The sequence below is a fragment of the Triturus cristatus genome, chromosome 8, assembly GCF_964204655.1.
Source record: "Triturus cristatus chromosome 8, aTriCri1.1, whole genome shotgun sequence".
Taxonomy (NCBI): Eukaryota; Metazoa; Chordata; class Amphibia; order Caudata; family Salamandridae; genus Triturus; species Triturus cristatus.
Genome location: NC_140591.1, coordinates 718845034 through 718864513, shown reverse-complemented (window position 1 = coordinate 718864513; position 19480 = coordinate 718845034).

The following is a 19480-nucleotide window of genomic DNA, read 5'->3' as shown; positions in this document are numbered from 1 at the left end:
AGAGGACAGTACACAGATTTTATTTGTGCACACAAACAACAACGTGTTTCGGCGATGCCTTTCTCAAGTTCAGGAATTGCTCTCTATCTCCTATAGAAATAGACCTCTTGATTCATGAACATGAACAAGATACTAACATTTTGGAACAAATACCAAAACAATAGACTGCAATTGCCAAACGATTGTCTAATGTCCTCAATGCTTGTAAATAAAGCAATTTAAAATTTCTGAAGATGCAGAAAAATAGTACAATAAAATCACATTTGAATCGCCAATGCAATCGTTCTGTAAGCCTGTAATTAACATGGAAGAAATACTACAAAGCCAATTGACGCGCTGGATCCATTCCAAATTTAGAGCTCAATCGTGAATGCGAATTAATAAAAATTAATAAAATATAATTAAAGCAATCATAATTGAAACAGAAATCCAAAAGCGAGTCATGCTGTGTAAAATGGAACAGCTTTGGCAACATTAATGTACGGAAACAGATTTCTGCATATAACAGCTAGAAGGAAATATTATTGCACAATAAGAGCATGGAATGAATTCTAATACATGGATAGTTTTATGAGGCTAATCAATTGTATATCATAGACGTAATCAACACATGTCACGTTCTACACAGAACAATTCCAGTGCCATGACGGGGTAATGTACCCCATTGCAATTCTGCATCTAAACTAAGAGTTATAAAAGGTAATGTACCTTACTGTAAGGGCAACAATCTCAAATGTTATAACTGTGAATATGTCGGTGGTATGACATACAACGGAGTAGGCAATTCCTATGTATGTGTGCCCCCCATTCAAACAAGTGATAAAAATATATATACAAAGTGTTTTTCACGGGGTTAGAGTAGACAGTTGGAAGATTAATAACCACCGTAGGTTCAAAAGGGAAATTTCGATTATATCGACAACCCAGGATCGATATCGGAATACGATAAGCACCTTACTCTGGAAGACAATTCAACAAGCCAATTATATTTCAATTGTGGCCATAACTATACGTATATGCAGTTGCGATCCCTATTATGGGCCAACTACATGTCCCCAATATATATATATATATATATATATATATATATATATATATATATATAGAGAGAGAGAGAGAGAGAGAGATATAGATATATAGATTTATATATTTATATATTCCCATGATTAAAATCATCTTATTTTAATTTAATTCATGATTTGCTTTTATAATACTGATGCTATGACTACGGCTCACAGGAAATAGACGATTATTCATTTATCTCATATTGGAGAACTTATGCAGCAGAGCAAAGAAGACAGGATGGAGTATAGAGGGTATTTGGAGAGACCATATGCTTAGGAGGATGGCTGTGGACACATTTGATAGTAACAACAAGAAATCTATTGCAGAAAGAGGAAAGCGAGCAACCCTGAAAGATTGGCAAGGAGAAATTTAGGGCGAAAAACAAATTATAAACAAACTAAAAGTATGGAAAAGAAATGGAGTGCAAGGATAAAAAGTACACTAATGAAGGAAAATGAAAACTTGAGGATCAACCGCCAAGAACGGAAAGTAGGAAAAAGTAAACTTGAGTAATAGAAAATGTAGGTTCTCAGATGTTCCAATATTGTCGTACGGCTTTATACTTCCTAGTAAAAACTGTGTGTATATTGGACAACATAAACGTCAGGATTGTGCCAGGTTGATTCTATGCACACCCCCAGGATATGCTGGCTATAATCCTGCCAGCCCACAAAGCACTATTGTTACCTCAAACCTAACCAGGTAGCAGATAGATTGTGCGACCTCAGGTCATGACAAACCTGATTTCCCAAGGAATCGTGGAAACAAATCTAGAGCTATTTGTTTAGACTCTCATGCATACCCAAAGTAATATACAACCTGCAGTTTCACTATACATTACAGCATTGCAATTATTGAGTATAATATGTGTGCTGTAATGATCAATAAAAGGAAACAGAATAATGTAATTACCATTACGAGAATAGCTAGAAAGATGAAAAAGTCCACCATTGCGCTAAAACAGTGCTCCTACACAGTGCTCTGTAACATAGTCTTGCCTAGGGTGGGTGATCTGCGAAATTCCTGCTGGGTGGTCTAACTTTCCCATTCCCCCCGGGTAAGATCCACCAGGCTGTCTATCTTGTGGACGTGTCGAAAAACAGAAAACAGCTGAGCAGGAATTCTGGCATGCAGTGACCTAGCAGTGTCAGTGCTCCTCTGATCTAATCAAGGAAGTGGTTCTGCATATATAATAAACAGCACCCATATGACCATGTCGAAACCACAGCCAGGTCGCAGCCGTTTTTTTTATAGTTTGATAGCTTTGTCGTTTACTGGACAATAACAATAATGAGATTTGTGCAGTGAAATTTATCCCTTGTTCAAGGTTTCATGATAGTGTGCCTACAAAGTTGAAATGTAATATACATATATCTTGGTGCATCTCAACATCATATTTATCAGTATTAAAATAGTGCCATGTGGTAGTGTTCTAAACGTAATTCCACCGCAAGTGATTGGTGTCCCATCGGATAACATGGGCTGGTATTGGGACATTACCTCTATGTCCAGCTCCATGATGGCCCAGCTGATTTCTTTCAAGTGTGTACTTTTTAGTCCTCGACACACTGGTGGTGTTGAGGTGTAACCAGCGTCTACTTAGGTGACAGTTCAGAAAATGCCCACCTAACTTAACCGGTGTTCCCATTCCTTGGCTGACTTTTTCGAAGCCTTGCTGCCGACACATAAGTCTGATCTCATGCTGGGAAGTTTTTGTTGCTCCCAGAGGTCAGAGACAAAGGACCTGTGTGAGCAGAAGGTGACACCTCCGCCCACACATGATGACTAGTGAATTGAACCGGCAATGCAGTGAACCTCATAGGCTTCATTCATGCCACTGGTCAATCTAACAGTCCCCAGCTCAAGGACAAACCCTTCCCCAGCCCCAGGCACTGTTTTCATGGGCAGATGGGAAATTAGCTATGCAGGAGGCATCCACCTCCACAAGGATGACCCCACCTACAGGGGCTGGCAGCTGAGGTGAACGGCTGAGGTTGGTTCTGGCAATCTTGAATTTAAGCTGAAACAGGTTCTGACTATTTTTAGTGACATACAACCATAGGATGTTGTCACTACTGAGGCGGATTAGCCACAGAACATGATTCTAATTGGCTATTAGGCCTCATACCCACTAACATTCCCTAAATCTAGGATTTAAGGGGCATCCCAGACTCCAGAACCTCAGATTTGACATGATACCAAGAGACCCGTTACACAACATAGCAGGACTCCACGAAGAGAGGTGCACCTGTGGCAGCCACCCTGTACCCACTGGATTTCAACTCGGTCAAGACAAGTCCAGTTAGCAAAGGAATGTGAACCCCTCTACAAACCCCAGACATCACAAGAACTCCCTTGGTTTAGAGGATCTAGTCCCCTGCAGTTGGCAGGCGCAAACTGCAAAGTCCACAACCTTAAAGTCTTGCACCCCAAGCCACCTGACATGGCTGCTCCAAGTACATATATAGGTGGCTTCTGGGAACTGTTGTCCCAACCCTCAGTGAGGCTCAGCTTTCAACACCATTCCCCTGGTGCTCTGGATAAATATTTCTCTAACCAGAGTGCTTGAAGATACCAAGGCTTGTTGGTTTTTAGTCCAATGACAACCTGCTTGATTGAATGCCTAGAGGACAGAACTATATCCACTCGAAGAACCAACCACTCATGTGGCTCCATCATAAACATCCTGCATTTGTTTTTACCCTTTCTTGGCACACCTGCCAGTTCTTCTGGCCACAGATCCTGTTCAGCACCACGGGTAGCCAAGAGCACCTCTACACCCGAGCCCCTGAGCGAGGTAGATTGGTCCAGGGCCAGCTCCTTGCTTCAATTCTAAAGGGTTTTGCTCAACTCACCCATGCAAGTACCATTTGTCTAAAGTAACTTTCAACACCGCAATTCTCTGTCAGCTCCGTTTGACAGCTGAAAGTGCACCTCTGCACCTCATTCACTTTAAAGAGGTAACATTGAGCTAGCTGTTATGAACTGATCTTAGACCTCCAGAGACCTTAACTCCGAGTGGGTTCCATTGAACTCACCCTTTAAAGTATCAACTGCATATATGTGTTTTTCCCACTGACCGTAACATTAATGTTTTTCACATTGCAATGTATTGATTTACTTATTGCTTGAAAACTGATTGCTCCGGTCATTCTGTATGTATTGATTTCGTTTTTGTATCTAAAAATATATAAAATCAGAGCTATTTTTCTAAAATGGTGTTGGAATCCTCTCAATGCGTGTCAATTACTTATTGTCCATGTTGCTGATTTGAAAAGCTTCACAATGGTTCCTCTAAGTAGTCTGTAGGCTACTTGTCACTCCACCAGGACTGATAGATGGCATACTTAGAGTATACTGAGAGAAGGTCTACTGAGAGAGTACCCGGGTTCCATCTTTGCATATTTTATCAGTATTGCACAGTAAGGCACCCCTGCAAGACCACATAATACTTCTACCATACTAAAACCATACTTTATCACACAGTAATCTCAAACCAAGACATCACTCATGATTAATCACATCCACCAAACCAAAGAAGCAGAACAAGGACAAGCTATCTCTCACCGGCCTAGAATGAAAGCTACCATATTGCGATTGAGTTTTGCTTAGCAGGTTTGCATAAGACAGTATTGAAACTCTTTGTTTTTGGTCCTGATCAGAAGATGCTTTCTCTCATACAATTGTCTTTTTTTCTGCATTCAAATGCGATCTGTAAGTCAGGATTGCAGTTGTTGAACGATAAAACTAATGCCAAAAGGATTTCCTCAGTTCCCCTCCAAATATCAAAATCATTGTGAATATACTGAAGCAACATTTCCAACTTATGGCTATGTGGGTTTCTACGATTGAAAATATAGGCTTCTTACAATAGGTTCATGTAAAGTTCTCTCAAAAGGTGATGGGAGGAATGCTTGCAAGTAATCTAACCACTGGCACTCACGCGGGTAGCATCCCCACCAATGGTTCTTTTGCTCACCGTGCCACCTCGGTTTAGACCTTGCCTTTGCCAAAGCAGTCTTGACCCTGCTCCTCATGGGAACCGTCAAGTCTGAACTGCCAGACCATGTCCTCTCTGAAGGGGAACACAAACAAACCAGGTTTAAACCGAGGTGCAACAAAAGAAAACAGAAGTAAGAAAGGTATTGAGAGTAAGAAAAACACTCCCTACTTTAAAACAAAAATAAGAAAACAAAATAAGAATTGGTAAAATCAAAAGACTGCCAGCCAGTGTCAGACCGATTGGCTTTACCAGTGCTTTTTTCCTTGTTACTGTATCAGGGCCTAATCCCGAGTTGCTTTACAGATGTTGCAACACCTTATTTTGTACACATTTCTCCTTACATCAATAAGACTCTACACAATGTCTAAAAATCAAAGCAGGCTATACAATAAAAACGTGTAAGTGGCCACCTTCACTGCAGACTCAGAATAGCTCAAAGGTTTACTGCCCAGTCCTCTATATACCTTACAGTTCTTGCAGTGCTAAGAAGCTCCTCTCAGATATTATCCCCTCTAAGGACAGGTGCAGGGCTTTCAACAATTTATTTTTGGTCTTAGCATCTTTCTGTGTCTTTCTACTTCTGTTGAACACAAGGTCTTAAGTAGATCCTTTTGCCCAGTTTCATCTTCGTTACTCAAACAGTTACTCTGGTAAGATGCAGAACAGATATAATATACAGCTCAATGGTGCCAAGACAGGGTTTACTGCTTACAAGGTAATGGCAACATCTAAAATTGCTATCACATATTCTAGGTGCCCAATTCTATTGGTGACACAAAAGTCATCCCCTAACAAATTAAGATATCTTTGTCCCATTTGTAAAAAGAAACACCTATAATAAATAAAACAAATTGGGAACTGCACTGAAAATAATCAACTAAGAAATAAAAAGAATGTCAAAGTGAGAAGATGAGAAACAAAACAGCAGGGAATAAAGTGAGAACATTGAGAAAAAACAAAGACATGAAGCATTGATGCCAGAAAGTAATGAAGTAAAGAGTGGTGTAAGGAACAATATGAAAACAAGTAAAATGTTAGAAAGGATAAAATAAAGACAACATAAAGAAGAACAAAGAAATAAAGAGAAAGTATGAAAGTTGGAATAAGAGAAAGGATACAGTAAGAATGAGAAAAGAAAATGTTCTGGACAAGAGAAAGTCCAAGATACAAAATAGAAAAAAAGCAATGAGGAATGTTGGAAGCCTATACAGGATGAAAGAATAAAATATAAGACTAAACAAATGAGAAGACAAAACACATAGATGAATTGAACAATGAAGGAATAAAGAATATATGAAGAGAATTAAGTGAGATTTAGAAGGCAAAAGTGAGAAAGACAACATGAGAGCAAGGACAAGAAAGCAGGTAGGAGAAAGGCACAGAACAGAAAGACAAAGAAATCAAAGCCAATGCACACTCCTCTTTCATACAAAATAGGTCAAATTAGCACAAGTTCATGGGTAAACTTGTGAGCAGTAGCACCACGCCAAGGTTTTGACCTTTGCTACTGAACATTCACACCATTCACACCTTCATTCAGGGCGCTACCTTTCTTCCCATCAGATCTGTATACATCCGGTGTCCAGCTCCAGATAGGGGCGGTGCTAGGGTTCGTCAAGCTGAGGGCAAAATTCAATTTGCCTACTGGAGAACCCCAGAAAACAGCTTCTTATTTGGCCATACCACACCGAATGGTCCTTGCACCCCCACGTCACAGTGCATTTAAACTGCCATCTCATTGGCTGTCTGCAGTCTGCAAGGTGTTTCTTGGTTTCTCCTCTCTGAAGGAACCAAGCAAGCACATGTCAGGCACAAGGTGTTTCCTGGTTTCTCCCCCCTGAAGGAACCAGGCAAGCACCTGTCAGAGGCCTCGGAGATGTAGAGCTGTTGTAGCCATTCTGTAAGTCTGATGTCAGTCTAGGTGCCCCAAAGTTCCTCATTCATACAGCTTTCACACCATTCATACGCTAGCCCACACACTGCACTCACACTGCTGGCCTCCCTGACTATGGCTCTATATATAGCTAAGTGGTGAATGATGTCATAATATCTTCCAGGGGTGTGATGAGGTACATGATGGCGCAAGCTTGCCAGGACCAGGGATGTGATGTAGTACCTGATGTCACCAGGGATTGATGGAAAAGCTGATAACACTCAAGGTTGCATGGAGAGACCAGTGTTACATTATGTTGAAAGGTGTAAGCCCGTCCGTAACATAACATCATAGAACCAAAAGATTGAGGGAAGGAAGTCAGTTACAATGAACTAATTATTAAGGTTTCCTGTGTTCTCCTTATTGTGTACAGACTTTTATTTTGAACCTGCCTAGACAGACAGAAGCTGTCAGAGGATTTGTTTCAGAATTTCTCATTGTTTTGATTATTCTACAGATATTGTAGCCACAGTGGTCAATAATTAAGAATAGTCATCTTTCAATGTCGCTGCCAAAAAGAATGTCCTTCAAACCCATCTTAACAGAATCTGTAAAGGCGCTGGTGAGACGGGCCTAGTGCACTGCACAGGAATGCACAGCTTTTCATTCTGTTTCCTCCTATCTGCTCTTCCCATTTCACAGGTGTGATTCAGGTATTCAAATGGCAGGGTGTGATCTAAGAATTAGAAGACACCCTGCATCTTTCTTCTGCACTGACTAGCAGAGCCTGACAGTGGCCTTATAGCTGGGCTCTGAGTCTTCATCAATGTGAATGCCTGTCTGCTGGCCTGGCTTGCCATAGACTCCTTGTGTGACTCTACACAGCTTCAAGAGCATTGCACCCTTTCAGTCAATAGAAGGTAGTTCTGGGTACCCAGGGGAGACAAGGTGCACAACAAAACTGTAGCCTTAGAATCTGCTCATTACTACTCACAAAATGAACCTTAGACATCATACACAGCTGCTGCTTGAACCTGAAAAAACATTTTATGTTTTGCGCAAGAGGCATTCCAAGGGTAGAATTTGCATTCCAAACATAGTTCTGACTATCCAAATTAGAAGTGTGGTTCCAATCTACATTCTAATGGAATTCTTTTATTTCCTAATTAGAACTCTCATTCCAAGCATAGAATGTCATTTACAAAGTAGAACTCATTCTAAATTAGAGCTCAAATTTCATATTAGCAAGGCCTGAACATCACATAGTGGCTTCATTGGTACACCACACACACCTTCATTGCAAGCCTTGTTGTACATTTGATTTTGCACAAAAACAATTTCTGATCTAACGGGTATTGCAAACAAAGTAACACTACTGCACTCTCAGGGTTTTTCATGGATACATTTGGTCAGGTTAAAGCTTGTGGAACGTGTCCATGGAAAACAGCAGGGAACTTGGGATAAGTCTGTCAAAATCAGAGCAGAAAGGTGGACGTCAGCTATAATTCTCCAGTGCAAGAGCACGGCTGTCACATGACTGTCCATGCACAGTATAGCATTTGCCAGTCAAGGAGCCGTCACACATTCACAATGTTCTCTCAGTCAACTTCTCCACCAAAGAATAAGATGGACAGGTACAGGACCATTCAACTGATCACACGGAAGGGAAGGGAGAATGGGATGGTAAATGGGGGATGGAATGCTATAGGGACTTTGTGTTACCTCTACATGGAAAGCACAAAACCACCTCATTCATATTAATTAGCTCGCTTCAGCTCCAGTAAGAACAGGTGTTATATTTCATATCGGTACCCTAATATAGGTCCAGAGAACATCGTATACTTTCCCTACATCAGCTCAACATTATTTCATATGAAAAAGCCTTATAAGGACATAACTCCAAATAAGGAAAGAATGCCTTATAAGGACATCACGCCTTATAAGGACTGCAGCCTTTAATGGACTAAACCTTTCACCTATAGGCTCACATATGCAGCGGGGGTGTACGGAGTCAGTCTGCCACCAGACCCACAGTATATGTTATCCGTAAACAGCATAGGTCCTGCATGACAGGGTACTACTGGAACTACACTACACACGGTAGGTGATTCATATTTAATTTTATATATATATATATATATATATATTGCAGAAAGCAGGAACAAAGCAGGAAATCCCACCAAGAACTCCAGCGGCACACCAGAGGACAGTACACAGATTTTATTTGTGCACACAAACAACAACGTGTTTCGGCGATGCCTTTCTCAAGTTCAGGAATTGCTCTCTATCTCCTATAGAAATAGACCTCTTGATTCATGAACATGAACAAGATACTAACATTTTGGAACAAATACCAAAACAATAGACTGCAATTGCCAAACGATTGTCTAATGTCCTCAATGCTTGTAAATAAAGCAATTTAAAATTTCTGAAGATGCAGAAAAATAGTACAATAAAATCACATTTGAATCGCCAATGCAATCGTTCTGTAAGCCTGTAATTAACATGGAAGAAATACTACAAAGCCAATTGACGCGCTGGATCCATTCCAAATTTAGAGCTCAATCGTGAATGCGAATTAATAAAAATTAATAAAATATAATTAAAGCAATCATAATTGAAACAGAAATCCAAAAGCGAGTCATGCTGTGTAAAATGGAACAGCTTTGGCAACATTAATGTACGGAAACAGATTTCTGCATATAACAGCTAGAAGGAAATATTATTGCACAATAAGAGCATGGAATGAATTCTAATACATGGATAGTTTTATGAGGCTAATCAATTGTATATCATAGACGTAATCAACACATGTCACGTTCTACACAGAACAATTCCAGTGCCATGACGGGGTAATGTACCCCATTGCAATTCTGCATCTAAACTAAGAGTTATAAAAGGTAATGTACCTTACTGTAAGGGCAACAATCTCAAATGTTATAACTGTGAATATGTCGGTGGTATGACATACAACGGAGTAGGCAATTCCTATGTATGTGTGCCCCCCATTCAAACAAGTGATAAAAATATATATACAAAGTGTTTTTCACGGGGTTAGAGTAGACAGTTGGAAGATTAATAACCACCGTAGGTTCAAAAGGGAAATTTCGATTATATCGACAACCCAGGATCGATATCGGAATACGATAAGCACCTTACTCTGGAAGACAATTCAACAAGCCAATTATATTTCAATTGTGGCCATAACTATACGTATATGCAGTTGCGATCCCTATTATGGGCCAACTACATGTCCCCTATATATATATATATATATATATATATATATATATATATATATATATATATATATATATATATATATATATATATATATATATATATAGAGAGAGAGAGAGAGAGATATAGATATATAGATATATATATTTATATATTCCCATGATTAAAATCATCTTATTTTAATTTAATTCATGATTTGCTTTTATAATACTGATGCTATGACTACGGCTCACAGGAAATAGACGATTATTCATTTATCTCATATTGGAGAACTTAAGCAGCAGAGCAAAGAAGACAGGATGGAGTATAGAGGGTATTTGGAGAGACCATATGCTTAGGAGGATGGCTGTGGACACATTTGATAGTAACAACAAGAAATCTATTGCAGAAAGAGGAAAGCGAGCAACCCTGAAAGATTGGCAAGGAGAAATTTAGGGCGAAAAACAAATTATAAACAAACTAAAAGTATGGAAAAGAAATGGAGTGCAAGGATAAAAAGTACACTAATGAAGGAAAATGAAAAATTGAGGATCAACCGCCAAGAACGGAAAGTAGGAAAAAGTAAACTTGAGTAATAGAAAATGTAGGTTCTCAGATGTTCCAATATTGTCGTAGGGCTTTATACTTCCTAGTAAAAACTGTGTGTATATTGGACAACATAAACGTCAGGATTGTGCCAGGTTGATTCTATGCACACCCCCAGGATATGCTGGCTATAATCCTGCCAGCCCACAAAGCACTATTGTTACCTCAAACCTAACCAGGTAGCAGATAGATTGTGCGACCTCAGGTCATGACAAACCTGATTTCCCAAGGAATCGTGGAAACAAATCTAGAGCTATTTGTTTAGACTCTCATGCATACCCAAAGTAATATACAACCTGCAGTTTCACTATACATTACAGCATTGCAATTATTGAGTATAATATGTGTGCTGTAATGATCAATAAAAGGAAACAGAATAATGTAATTACCATTACGAGAATAGCTAGAAAGATGAAAAAGTCCACCATTGCGCTAAAACAGTGCTCCTACACAGTGCTCTGTAACATAGTCTTGCCTAGGGTGGGTGATCTGCGAAATTCCTGCTGGGTGGTCTAACTTTCCCATTCCCCCCGGGTAAGATCCACCAGGCTGTCTATCTTGCGGACGTGTCGAAAAACAGAAAACAGCTGAGCAGGAATTCTGGCATGCAGTGACCTAGCAGTGTCAGTGCTCCTCTGATCTAATCAAGGAAGTGGTTCTGCATATATAATAAACAGCACCCATATGACCATGTCGAAACCACAGCCAGGTCGCAGCCGTTTTTTTTATAGTTTGATAGCTTTGTCGTTTACTGGACAATAACAATAATGAGATTTGTGCAGTGAAATTTATCCCTTGTTCAAGGTTTCATGATAGTGTGCCTACAAAGTTGAAATGTAATATACATATATCTTGGTGCATCTCAACATCATATTTATCAGTATTAAAATAGTGCCATGTGGTAGTGTTCTAAACGTAATTCCACCGCAAGTGATTGGTGTCCCATCGGATAACATGGGCTGGTATTGGGACATTACCTCTATGTCCAGCTCCATGATGGCCCAGCTGATTTCTTTCAAGTGTGTACTTTTTAGTCCTCGACACACTGGTGGTGTTGAGGTGTAACCAGCGTCTACTTAGGTGACAGTTCAGAAAATGCCCACCTAACTTAACCGGTGTTCCCATTCCTTGGCTGACTTTTTCGAAGCCTTGCTGCCGACACATAAGTCTGATCTCATGCTGGGAAGTTTTTGTTGCTCCCAGAGGTCAGAGACAAAGGACCTGTGTGAGCAGAAGGTGACACCTCCGCCCACACATGATGACTAGTGAATTGAACCGGCAATGCAGTGAACCTCATAGGCTTCATTCATGCCACTGGTCAATCTAACAGTCCCCAGCTCAAGGACAAACCCTTCCCCAGCCCCAGGCACTGTTTTTCATGGACAGATGGGAAATTAGCTATGCAGGAGGCATCCACCTCCACAAGGCTGACCCCACCTACAGGGGCTGGCAGCTGAGGTGAACGGCTGAGGTTGGTTCTGGCAATCTTGAATTTAAGCTGAAACAGGTTCTGACTATTTTTAGTGACATACAACCATAGGATGTTGTCACTACTGAGGCGGATTAGCCACAGAACATGATTCTAATTGGCTATTAGGCCTCATACCCACTAACATTCCCTAAATCTAGGATTTAAGGGGCATCCCAGACTCCAGAACCTCAGATTTGACATGATACCAAGAGACCCGTTACACAACATAGCAGGACTCCACGAAGAGAGGTGCACCTGTGGCAGCCACCCTGTACCCACTGGATTTCAACTCGGTCAAGACAAGTCCAGTTAGCAAAGGAATGTGAACCCCTCTACAAACCCCAGACATCACAAGAACTCCCTTGGTTTAGAGGATCTAGTCCCCTGCAGTTGGCAGGCGCAAACTGCAAAGTCCACAACCTTAAAGTCTTGCACCCCAAGCCACCTGACATGGCTGCTCCAAGTACATATATAGGTGGCTTCTGGGAACTGTTGTCCCAACCCTCAGTGAGGCTCAGCTTTCAACACCATTCCCCTGGTGCTCTGGATAAATATTTCTCTAACCAGAGTGCTTAAAGATACCAAGGCTTGTTGGTTTTTAGTCCAATGACAACCTGCTTGATTGAATGCCTAGAGAACAGAGCTATATCCACTCGAAGAACCAACCACTCATGTGGCTCCATCATAAACATCCTGCATTTGTTTTTACCCTTTCTTGGCACACCTGCCAGTTCTTCTGGCCACAGATCCTGTTCAGCACCACGGGTAGCCAAGAGCACCTCTACACCCGAGCCCCTGAGCGAGGTAGATTGGTCCAGGGCCAGCTCCTTGCTTCAATTCTAAAGGGTTTTGCTCAACTCACCCATGCAAGTACCATTTGTCTAAAGTAACTTTCAACACCGCAATTCTCTGTCAGCTCCGTTTGACAGCTGAAAGTGCACCTCTGCACCTCATTCACTTTAAAGAGGTAACATTGAGCTAGCTGTTATGAACTGATCTTAGACCTCCAGAGACCTTAACTCCGAGTGGGTTCCATTGAACTCACCCTTTAAAGTATCAACTGCATATATGTGTTTTTCCCACTGACCGTAACATTAATGTTTTTCACATTGCAATGTATTGATTTACTTATTGCTTGAAAACTGATTGCTCCGGTCATTCTGTATGTATTGATTTCGTTTTTGTATCTAAAAATATATAAAATCAGAGCTATTTTTCTAAAATGGTGTTGGAATCCTCTCAATGCGTGTCAATTACTTATTGTCCATGTTGCTGATTTGAAAAGCTTCACAATGGTTCCTCTAAGTAGTCTGTAGGCTACTTGTCACTCCACCAGGACTGATAGATGGCATACTTAGAGTATACTGAGAGAAGGTCTACTGAGAGAGTACCCGGGTTCCATCTTTGCATATTTTATCAGTATTGCACAGTAAGGCACCCCTGCAAGACCACATAATACTTCTACCATACTAAAACCATACTTTATCACACAGTAATCTCAAACCAAGACATCACTCATGATTAATCACATCCACCAAACCAAAGAAGCAGAACAAGGACAAGCTATCTCTCACCGGCCTAGAATGAAAGCTACCATATTGCGATTGAGTTTTGCTTAGCAGGTTTGCATAAGACAGTATTGAAACTCTTTATTTTTGGTCCTGATCAGAAGATGCTTTCTCTCATACAATTGTCTTTTTTTCTGCATTCAAATGCGATCTGTAAGTCAGGATTGCAGTTGTTGAACGATAAAACTAATGCCAAAAGGATTTCCTCAGTTCCCCTCCAAATATCAAAATCATTGTGAATATACTGAAGCAACATTTCCAACTTATGGCTATGTGGGTTTCTACGATTGAAAATATAGGCTTCTTACAATAGGTTCATGTAAAGTTCTCTCAAAAGGTGATGGGAGGAATGCTTGCAAGTAATCTAACCACTGGCACTCACGCGGGTAGCATCCCCACCAATGGTTCTTTTGCTCACCGTGCCACCTCGGTTTAGACCTTGCCTTTGCCAAAGCAGTCTTGACCCTGCTCCTCATGGGAACCGTCAAGTCTGAACTGCCAGACCATGTCCTCTCTGAAGGGGAACACAAACAAACCAGGTTTAAACCGAGGTGCAACAAAAGAAAACAGAAGTAAGAAAGGTATTGAGAGTAAGAAAAACACTCCCTACTTTAAAACAAAAATAAGAAAACAAAATAAGAATTGGTAAAATCAAAAGACTGCCAGCCAGTGTTAGACCGATTGGCTTTACCAGTGCTTTTTTCCTTGTTACTGTATCAGGGCCTAATCCCGAGTTGCTTTACAGAGGTTGCAACACCTTATTTTGTACACATTTCTCCTTACATCAATAAGACTCGACACAATGTCTAAAAATCAAAGCAGGCTATACAATAAAAACGTGTAAGTGGCCACCTTCACTGCAGACTCAGAATAGCTCAAAGGTTTACTGCCCAGTCCTCTATATACCTTACAGTTCTTGCAGTGCTAAGAAGCTCCTCTCAGATATTATCCCCTCTAAGGACAGGTGCAAGGCTTTCAACAATTTATTTTTGGTCTTAGCATCTTTCTGTGTCTTTCTACTTATCTGTTGAACACAAGGTCTTAAGTAGATCCTTTTGCCCAGTTTCATCTTCCTTACTCAAACAGTTACTCTGGTAAGATGCAGAACAGATATAATATACAGCTCAATGGTGCCAAGACAGGGTTCACTGCTTACAAGGTAATGGCAACATCTAAAATTGCTATCACATATTCTAGGTGCCCAATTCTATTGGTGACACAAAAGTCATCCCCTAACAAATTAAGATATCTTTGTCCCATTTGTAAAAAGAAACACCTATAATAAATAAAACAAATTGGGAACTGCACTGAAAATAATCAACTAAGAAATAAAAAGAATGTCAAAGTGAGAAGATGAGAAACAAAACAGCAGGGAATAAAGTGAGAACATTGAGAAAAAACAAAGACATGAAGCATTGATGCCAGAAAGTAATGAAGTAAAGAGTGGTGTAAGGAACAATATGAAAACAAGTAAAATGTTAGAAAGGATAAAATAAAGACAACATAAAGAAGAACAAAGAAATAAAGAGAAAGTATGAAAGTTGGAATAAGAGAATGGATACAGTAAGAATGAGAAAAGAAAATTTTCTGGACAAGAGAAAGTCCAAGATACAAAATAGAAAAAAAGCAATGAGGAATGTTGGAAGCCTATACAGGATGAAAGAATAAAATATAAGACTAAACAAATGAGAAGACAAAACCCATAGATGAATTGAAAAATGAAGGAATAAAGAATATATGAAGAGAATTAAGTGAGATTTAGAAGGCAAAAGTGAGAAAGACAACATGAGAGCAAGGACAAGAAAGCAGGTAGGAGAAAGGCACAGAACAGAAAGACAAAGAAATCAAAGCCAATGCACACCCCTCTTTCATACAAAATAGGTCAAATTAGCACAAGTTCATGGGTAAACTTGTGAGCAGTAGCACCACGCCAAGGTTTTGACCTTTGCTACTGAACATTCACACCATTCACACCTTCATTCAGGGCGCTACCTTTCTTCCCATCAGATCTGTATACATCCGGTGTCCAGCTCCAGATAGGGGCGGTGCTAGGGTTCGTCAAGCTCAGGGCAAAATTCAATTTGCCTACTGGAGAACCCCAGAAAACAGCTTCTTATTTGGCCATACCACACCGAATGGTCCTTGCACCCCCACGTCACAGTGCATTTAAACTGCCATCTCATTGGCTGTCTGCAGTCTGCAAGGTGTTTCTTGGTTTCTCCTCTCTGAAGGAACCAAGCAAGCACATGTCAGGCACAAGGTGTTTCCTGGTTTCTCCCCCCTGAAGGAACCAGGCAAGCACCTGTCAGAGGCCTCGGAGATGTAGAGCTGTTGTAGCCATCCTGTAAGTCTGATGTCAGTCTAGGTGCCCCAAAGTTCCTCATTCATACAGCTTTCACACCATTCATACGCTAGCCCACACACTGCACTCACACTGCTGGCCTCCCTGACTATGGCTCTATATATAGCTAAGTGGTGAATGATGTCATAATATCTTCCAGGGGTGTGATGAGGTACATGATGGCGCAAGCTTGCCAGGACCAGGGATGTGATGTAGTACCTGATGTCACAAGGGATTGATGGAAAAGCTGATAACACTCAAGGTTGCATGGAGAGACCAGTGTTACATTATGTTGAAAGGTGTAAGCCCGTCCGTAACATAACATCATAGAACCAAAAGATTGAGGGAAGGAAGTCAGTTACAATGAACTAATTATTAAGGTTTCCTGTGTTCTCCTTATTGTGTACAGACTTTTATTTTGAACCTGCCTAGACAGACAGAAGCTGTCAGAGGATTTGTTTCAGAATTTCTCATTGTTTTGATTATTCTACAGATATTGTAGCCACAGTGGTCAATAATTAAGAATAGTCATCTTTCAATGTCGCTGCCAAAAAGAATGTCCTTCAAACCCATCTTAACAGAATCTGTAAAGGCGCTGGTGAGACGGGCCTAGTGCACTGCACAGGAATGCACAGCTTTTCATTCTGTTTCCTCCTATCTGCTCTGCCCATTTCACAGGTGTGATTCAGGTATTCAAATGGCAGGGTGTGATCTAAGAATTAGAAGACACCCTGCATCTTTCTTCTGCACTGACTAGCAGAGCCTGACAGTGGCCTTATAGCTGGGCTCTGAGTCTTCATCAGTGTGAATGCCTGTCTGCTGGCCTGGCTTGCCATAGACTCCTTGTGTGACTCTACACAGCTTCAAGAGCATTGCACCCTTTCAGTCAATAGAAGGTAGTTCTGGGTACCCAGGGGAGACAAGGTGCACAACAAAACTGTAGCCTTAGAATCTGCTCATTACTACTCACAAAATGAACCTTAGACATCATACACAGCTGCTGCTTGAACCTGAAAAAACATTTTATGTTTTGCGCAAGAGGCATTCCAAGGGTAGAATTTGCATTCCAAACATAGTTCTGACTATCCAAATTAGAAGTGTGGTTCCAATCTACATTCTAATGGAATTCTTTTATTTCCTAATTAGAACTCTCATTCCAAGCATAGAATGTCATTTACAAAGTAGAACTCATTCTAAATTAGAGCTCAAATTTCATATTAGCAAGGCCTGAACATCACATAGTGGCTTCATTGGGACACCACACACACCTTCATTGCAAGCCTTGTTGTACATTTGATTTTGCACAAAAACAATTTCTGATCTAACGGGTATTGCAAACAAAGTAACACTACTGCACTCTCAGGGTTTTTCATGGATACATTTGGTCAGGTTAAAGCTTGTGGAACGTGTCCATGGAAAACAGCAGGGAACTTGGGATAAGTCTGTCAAAATCAGGGCAGAAAGGTGGACGTCAGCTATAATTCTCCAGTGCAAGAGCACGGCTGTCACATGACTGTCCATGCACAGTATAGCATTTGCCAGTCAAGGAGCCGTCACACATTCACAATGTTCTCTCAGTCAACTTCTCCACCAAAGAATAAGATGGACAGGTACAGGACCATTCAACTGATCACACGGAAGGGAAGGGAGAATGGGATGGTAAATGGGGGATGGAATGCTATAGGGACTTTGTGTTACCTCTACATGGAAAGCACAAAACCACCTCATTCATATTAATTAGCTCGCTTCAGCTCCAGTAAGAACAGGTGTTATATTTCATATCGGTACCCTAATATAGGTCCAGAGAACATCGTATACTTTCCCTACATCAGCTCAACATTATTTCATATGAAAAAGCCTTATAAGGACATAACTCCAAATAAGGAAAGAATGCCTTATAAGGACATCACGCCTTATAAGGACTGCAGCCTTTAATGGACTAAACCTTTCACCTATAGGCTCACATATGCAGCGGGGGTGTACGGAGTCAGTCTGCCACCAGACCCACAGTATATGTCATCCGTAAACAGCGTAGGTCCTGCATGACAGGGTACTACTGGAACTACACTACACACGGTAGGTGATTCATATTTAATTTTATGTATATATATATATTGCAGAAAGCAGGAACAAAGCAGGAAATCCCACCAAGAACTCCAGCGGCACACCAGAGGACAGTACACAGATTTTATTTGTGCACACAAACAACAACGTGTTTCGGCGATGCCTTTCTCAAGTTCAGGAATTGCGCTCTATCTCCTATAGAAATAGACCTCTTGATTCATGAACATGAACAAGATACTAACATTTTGGAACAAATACCAAAACAATAGACTGCAATTGCCAAACGATTGTCTAATGTCCTCAATGCTTGTAAATAAAGCAATTTAAAATTTCTGAAGATGCAGAAAAATAGTACAATAAAATCACATTTGAATCGCCAATGCAATCGTTCTGTAAGCCTGTAATTAACATGGAAGAAATACTACAAAGCCAATTGACGCGCTGGATCCATTCCAAATTTAGAGCTCAATCGTGAATGCGAATTAATAAAAATTAATAAAATATAATTAAAGCAATCATAATTGAAACAGAAATCCAAAAGCGAGTCATGCTGTGTAAAATGGAACAGCTTTGGCAACATTAATGTACGGAAACAGATTTCTGCATATAATAGCTAGAAGGAAATATTATTGCACAATAAGAGCATGGAATGAATTCTAATACATGGATAGTTTTATGAGGCTAATCAATTGTATATCATAGACGTAATCAACACATGTCACGTTCTACACAGAACAATTCCAGTGCCATGACGGGGTAATGTACCCCATTGCAATTCTGCATCTAAACTAAGAGTTATAAAAGGTAATGTACCTTACTGTAAGGGCAACAATCTCAAATGTTATAACTGTGAATATGTCGGTGGTATGACATACAACGGAGTAGGCAATTCCTATGTATGTGTGCCCCCCATTCAAACAAGTGATAAACATATATATACAAAGTGTTTTTCACGGGGTTAGAGTAGACAGTTGGAAGATTAATAACCACCGTAGGTTCAAAAGGGAAATTTCGATTATATCGACAACCCAGGATCGATATCGGAATACGATAAGCACCTTACTCTGGAAGACAATTCAACAAGCCAATTATATTTCAATTGTGGCCATAACTATACGTATATGCAGTTGCGATCCCTATTATGGGCCAACTACATGTCCCCAATATATATATATATATATATATATATATATATATAGAGAGAGAGAGAGAGAGAGAGAGAGAGAGAGAGATATATAGATATATAGATATATATATTTATATATTCCCA